We start from the raw sequence: 7,097 nt of genomic DNA, 5'->3' as shown, positions 1-7,097 counted from the left end.
GTGGGCCGGTCCCGGTCCGCTGTGTTTTGTTTTTTTCTCTCTCTCTAAATTCCCTCCAATTGGGCCGGCCAATAGGCTGCAGTGTGTTGCCAGCATTGACACATATTATTGGTCTATGTTTGTCAATCAATCATGGGCTGACAGGCTCAGAGAGCCCTGACAGTGCTGTCAATCACAACACAAACCAGGGTGGGCGGGACCTCATGGTGTGGGCCGGAGTCGGGGCCATGGACATAATAAAGGTCGGGGCAGAGCTGAAAATGGATAATCGCAGAGCCAGTCTACGAAGAGCCTGGGCACTTCCTATACGCCCCATTGTACCGTGTTCCAATACCCGTACTTCCATGAGTATACTTAAAGGAAGTACACTATCTGCACTATCCGTACTCACTTGAGTACGCTAATTTTTTAGATGTGAGTGCTGTTCCAAATCGAGTACTCTGTTGCACTTACCGGAAATGACGATCACGACTGCCGCCGTGGCTCCTCCCCCGCAATAAACATCCCGCTTTGAATGGTGAACTCTTTACGCCTGGCCTAGCAGCTATAAAAACTATAAAAACTACAAAATGACTCTATTAATGCATGCTATGTGGAAAATGCGCCAACTTTGGCTCAGCCTGGCTCCGCCTCTTCCGCTACGTAGCTAAGATGGCTGCCGTTGAGTACGGGGAGTGTCCTTCGATCCACACTTCACAATTAGCCCGTTTTGAGTACGGCATCCGGGTCCTTGAAGTATACTTCTTTTCCCCGGGTCTGAATTGGAACGTACTGTGTACTCAAATTTTGGCTAGTAAGTGCGGACAGTACGGGTATTGGAACACGGCACCGATCTTGGTTGTAGTTCCATTAGACATCCACTGGGTGTGATCGCGGGCGAGTCCAGAATGAATGGGAGTCTATGGGGCTAGACGGCTAAATATGTCTCTTTCACCTGCTTGTCGTTGAAATATCGCAAATTTTATTGTATATTCCGCAAGTTCAATAAAGATTATAGTTCAAAAGTCGAATGAATGAGTACTTATGTCCTTTCGATTTCTTACAGTTTGGGCCGTTGTTGGCCGTACACGCTAGCATTCTGCTAATGAATGCTGATTGGTCAGGGACGGACTTGCGACTGATTACGACCAGAGACCCCTCTTGACGGCATCTGAAGCTGAAGCAGAGCCCGTCTACGAAGAGCCTGGGCACTTCCTATACGCCCCATTGTACCGATCTTGGTTGTAGTTCCATTAGACATCCACTGGGTGTGATCGCGGGCGAGTCCAGAATGAATGGGAGTCTATGGGGCTAGACGGCTAAATATGTCTCTTTCACCTGCTTGTCGTTGAAATATCGCAAATTTTATTGTAGATTCCGCAAGTTCAATAAAGATTATAGTTCAAAAGTCGAATGAATGAGTACTTATGTCCTTTCGATTTCTTACAGTTTGGGCCGTTGTTGGCCGTACACGCTAGAATTCTGCTAATGAATGCTGATTGGTCAGGGACGGACTTGCGACTGATTACGACCAGAGACCCCCCTTGACGGCATCTGAAGCTGAAGCATGATCAGAAACATTCCGTCGAAGTAAATTTTTTGCGTACTGTATTTATATTTTCCTGCAGGCCCTTTTATTTTTTATATAGTTATGTATTGTGAAAGTACATGGGCATAATGGAATTTCTTCCATTTCTTGTGGTCAATGTTCAATGTGTTATATACATGGTAGGTACGGTATGACCACCTTAAATAATACAGTCAATGACCCGCTCAATATCATTTCATCTGTCATTGTCTATTTTTCGAAAATAACGATAGTTTAAAAAAGAAATGCCTCGTAAATGTGCAATGATAAACTGCTCTAACAGTGGAAACGGATTGTCCGTCTTTTCGTTTCCCAAGGACAGAAAAGGGTCACGTTCTTGCTTGCTCCTGTATGAATGGTCCTAGGCTACCTGAGGCTGCATCTGGTAGGGAAAGTTGCGCTGGAGCCCGGGTAAAATCGCGAGTGTCGAGTGTCGAGACTCAAGCACTTAACTTACCTCAACCGATTGTTCCATACAAATTGTTTGTTAACGATTTAACAACTTCAACATCTGCTATTACTGTAGTTCTTTTTTTGTAGGACTTACTTGGGCTAATGACCTTGCACAGAGCGAAAACCATCTACACCACTGGTCATTGATTGCTATGCATTCATTGATCTTTACAGATGGGTTTGTTTTAAGCCATTGAATATAATTGCTCTGCCTTGCAACACATTATAAGCTACGCATGTTTGTTAAATGAGAAATATGGTCTGGGTCACATTGAAACAGTAACAGTTGTATAACAGTAATTATACAAACATTATACCAACATTGCAACAGGCAAGTTTATTCAAACATCACAATAACAAGAACACAATAAGAACAGTAACTAATAGTAAATAATAAAAAAGATAAATGATTTAACAACACTGAACATACAGAACAGAGGCAGGGAAAAAGGACAGAGGAAGAAGACTTGTCCGTTGTCACAGAATCAAGGTCCAACTGTAGAGATCAAGAAAGGAAGAGGCATGAGGAGGAGTACAACAGAACACTGCTCTCTAGGAAATTGTTTACTGATGTAAACTAAGTTGATGCAGTCTTAAAATTATGATTCTAATCCAGGTTTCTATTTCAGGAGAAAGAAATGGCTCATAATCGTTACAAAAAAAAAAGCTTTATCATCGGCACTAGTGAGGATTAAAAAAAAACACTCTGTAAGTTATATACATATGTAAAACATTCGCGCATTTCTTTTTTTTTTACATTACCTCACTAAAACTCTGTAACTAGTAAGCAAGAAAAAGCCTTACCTCCAACAGCTGGTATTATCGTTGCGGGAAATGCGGAAGTGCTTCAGAAACTGCCGTAAAGCAGTACCTCTGACAGTATGACAATTAGCTGTGTTCGAAATCGTTCCCTATACACTCGTTCCCTATTCCCTATATAGTGTACATTATATAGTGCACTATATAGGGAATAGGGAACGAGAATTCGGACACTACGCTGAACATTTCTAAACGTCATTTGCGTCAGTAAATGCGCCGTGTATTTGTGTGACGTGATGCGCCGACATCATCTAAACAAACCGGGCTGGAGGTTGTATTGATGTTGAATGTTACATTTCCTTGTTCAAGTTTTTTCAAATTAATTTTGAATGTTAAATATTCTATGTTAAATCCCAAATAAATTGTTGACATTTCTAAACACAAGCCGGAGACTCCATCATTAAATGTATTCGTTTTCGCGGTTATTCAGCTTCTTCTTCTCCCCTGGAAAAATACAACTGCATTGCATTGTGGTATACGGGAGTAACATGTAGGGAACATCGTATGTACCCTATTTTAAGTCCACTATATAGTGCCCTATATAGTGGACCACTGAGAATTCGAACACCCTACAAAATGGCGTGCACCCTATTTAGTGCACTACATCCATGATAGGGAACGATTTCGAACACAGCTATGTGTGACGTCATCGTATTTTTTAACACCTTTTTAGAACAGATACGTGACCTTAAAAAATGTAATATTCAGCTGAGTTTATTATTTTAGCCCCACCTTTTGAACACAACTTTCAAATTACTGGACAAAAAATTACATCGTGAGAAAAGTGGATTCTGAGGATAAAACCCCATAGGCTCCCATTCATTCTGGACTCGCCTACGAGCGCCCCGCGTGGACAGAGATTATTACTGCAACTATTCCAGAAAACCGGAACTAACCAGCGAGTGCCCATTCTCCTCATATTAGACATTCTCTGATAAGCGTAAAGGTGCGGCCACACCAGACGCGTATCTCGCGTACTTCGCGTATAAAATCGCCATTTTTTCCATAGGGAACCATTGGTTTACGCGCGTATAAGCAACATTTTACGCGCGTATAGCGCGTATGTGGCGCGTATATTTACGCGCAATACGCGCTCTACGCGCGTATATCGCATACATTTCAAGAGTTCAAAAAATTGAACTTTTTACGCGAAGTACGCGAGATACGCGTCTGACGATTAGCCGCGTTGCCCAATCAGCGTTGAGCTTGACCCGACGTCACTGGCAGAGAGTAGTGAGCTTGGACAGAAGCATACGGCCGACATCTTTCTTTATTCTGTGTGGAAATAGTAACATAGTTACGCCATTAAATGCTTTTATGGAAACATTTCTAGCGAGAAATGTGCATTTTACTTTCATAATGTTCGCTCGGTGAATGTGAAGGATGTTTGGTTTGATAGTTATGACGAAGAGGGAACGCTCCGTTCACTTGCATGGACAGAGTCTCTGGTTACTAAGCAACCTCAACGTCTTGGCGGACTATATATCTGCTGATCAACACTACGAATGCTGGAAACACACCAGACACACCATGTGAAGTTATTTAACCCGATTATTGTTATTTATATCCGAGATTATTTAATCTAACCCGATCTAAACTCTATCACCCAAACACGGCGGCGTTTGGGTTTCCTACCTCGGACTCCAGCGCAGCCACGGCCGACCACTTTCTTTATTCTGGGTGGAAATAGTAACATAGTTACGCCATTAAATGCGTTTATGGAAACATTTTTAGCGAGAAATGTGCATTTTACTTTCGTAATGTTCGCTCGGTGAATGTGAAGGATGTTTGGTTTGATAGTTATGACGAAGAGGGAACGCTCCGTTCACTTGCATGGACATGGACTCATCTAGGCGAGTGACGTAGGCGCGTATGGCGCGTATTGCGCGTATGTGACCATTTTTGACACAAAATGGTCAAGCAGCATTTTACGCGCGTATCTCGCGTAAAAATTACGCGAGATACGCGTCTGGTGTGGCCGCACCTTAAGAAACGCCGTATGGCGCTGAAAAACTGCGACTTAAAAAGCTGAGGTCTCTGGAGGTGGAAGCTGCTAAATGTTCAAAATTGACAGACCTATTTGGTGCCGGGGTCAACACTCCAGCAGGTGCTGCTGCGGCATGAGACGAGCGAGTGGAAGCATATATGCTAAGTAACGTTAGCCTGGGGCTAGCTAGGCTACATTTTGAGACAGGTCCAAAACAAAGTAGAAAACGTTTTTACATTGAATGTGATGTGACCTAATTAACTGCATACTCGTGACAACATATTAGCCCAGAGTTGAAGGGCTGTGACTGTTGGTAGTTGTGGTTGATTTTGTTTAAATATGCAGAATTGTGATATCATGGGTTATTATTGTTCAGATGATTTAGCTAAGCTAGCTAACATCTGCTAACGTCAGCAGTCTCTTGTTGCCATAGCAACAGTAAACAATGACTCATGAGCTGTAAATAGAGATGCAGAATCAAGCTGTATGAGGAAGTAAGTTTTTATAACCATAAATAGAGAATACAATTTTTTTTATCTATAGCCGTGTGAAAAAGTCTAAGACATGAATTACAGGTCTGAATAGATATGCATTCTCATGCGTGTATGTGCACATGTAATGAGAATGCATATCTATTTAGACCTGTAATTCATGTCTTAGACTTTTTCATACAGCTATAGATAAAATATATATTTTTTCAATTCTCTATTTATGGTTTCATAATGACTGAGTCACCGTTAAAACAAATGAGTTTCAGCTCTAATGCTGCGACTGTTTGTAATATGTTTCTATTTAGATTATTTGTCAGGATATTTTGTTAGTATTGTCCGAGTCTGGTTTTAACTCCATAGTAGGTTCTGGGGATTTTGGCCACTCTTTGGGATACTTCTGGCTACATTTTGGTGTTCCAAAATTAGTTTTGGCTGGGTTTTGGCCTCCTTTTGTTTTTCTTTTGGCACGCCTAATTTGGCCCAAATTTGGGCCGTACATCATTCCAAAGCTTTACCAAAATGGCATGCCAGTTTTGGCCCAAAACACTTTTGCTATCTGGGAATGACTCATGAGCTGTAGAGATGCAGAATCAAGCTGTATGAGGAAATAAGTTTTTATAACCATAAATAGAGAATACATTTTTTTTATCTATAGCCGTGTGAAAAAGTCTAAGACATGAATTACAGGTCTGAATAGATATGCATTCTCATGCGTGTATGTGCACATGTAATGAGAATGCATATCTATTTAGACCTGTAATTCATGTCTTAGACTTTTTCATACAGCTATAGATAAAATATATATTTTTTCAATTCTCTATTTATGGTTTCATAATGACTGAGTCACCGTTAAAACAAATGAGTTTCAGCTCTAATGCTGCTACTGTTTGTAATATGTTTCTATTTAGATTATTTGTCAGGATATTTTGTTAGTATTGTCCGAGTCTGGTTTTAACTAATGCTGGGCTTACACCAAAAGATTTTCACAGTCACAGACTAAAAACTGCAAGAGAGAATTTAGCGTTGGATCAAGTGTGATGTTTAACAAGGGTTTTGTAGATCTGTAGATATGGGGGATGGAGATGCAGCGACCACAGGAGGTCTGTTAACTTCCTGTTCGGGTTTCTCACCTGTCTTCTCAGCAGCGCCAGAGACACAAACAAAAACAGTAAAAAGCAGCAACTGCTATTTACAGTGCTGGGCCCCGTTTCCCGATATCGATGGATCTTCGCTCGTAAGATCATTCTCTCGATCCCGAAACTCCTCTTAACTTAAACGTGCATTCGCTGCACTCACGACGATCGTAGGATTGTAAATGTCCACTGACATGGTGCTGAAACGGGCTATGACGCAGGGGGAGACGCAGGAATGTCGGAGGAAAATGGGGTTAAAAGGGGTTAAAATATCTCCCCATCAAGGCCAACCGCATAGTAGCATACGAAAAGAATAGATTGCAATAATATGAATGCTAAAGATATTAAAACACAATTGATTAAGCCTAGGCCGACATATCAGTCCTAATCCTGAGCGCACCATCGGGTGGTGGAAGTTGCGCTTTAGATTCCTTCACAAGTCCAGCGGAGGGCTCCAGTTTTCGCCGGCCAAGTCATGCGCTGTGATATGTGTGACAGCTATGTTGCACAACGTTGCAGTTAAGGCTGGGGTAGCTTTGGTTGAACCGGAGGACATTGAGGACGATGACGACGAGGAAGATCGGTGTGAGGACGGCCTCCCTCATAACTACGCGGCTGGTTTTCATGCACGTCGAAGAGTGATTGAG

This window comes from Gadus morhua, chromosome 11, assembly GCF_902167405.1.
Source record: "Gadus morhua chromosome 11, gadMor3.0, whole genome shotgun sequence".
Classification (NCBI taxonomy): domain Eukaryota; kingdom Metazoa; phylum Chordata; class Actinopteri; order Gadiformes; family Gadidae; genus Gadus; species Gadus morhua.
The sequence above is the reverse complement of the archived record's forward strand: the minus strand, read 5'-3'. Positions refer to the sequence as shown.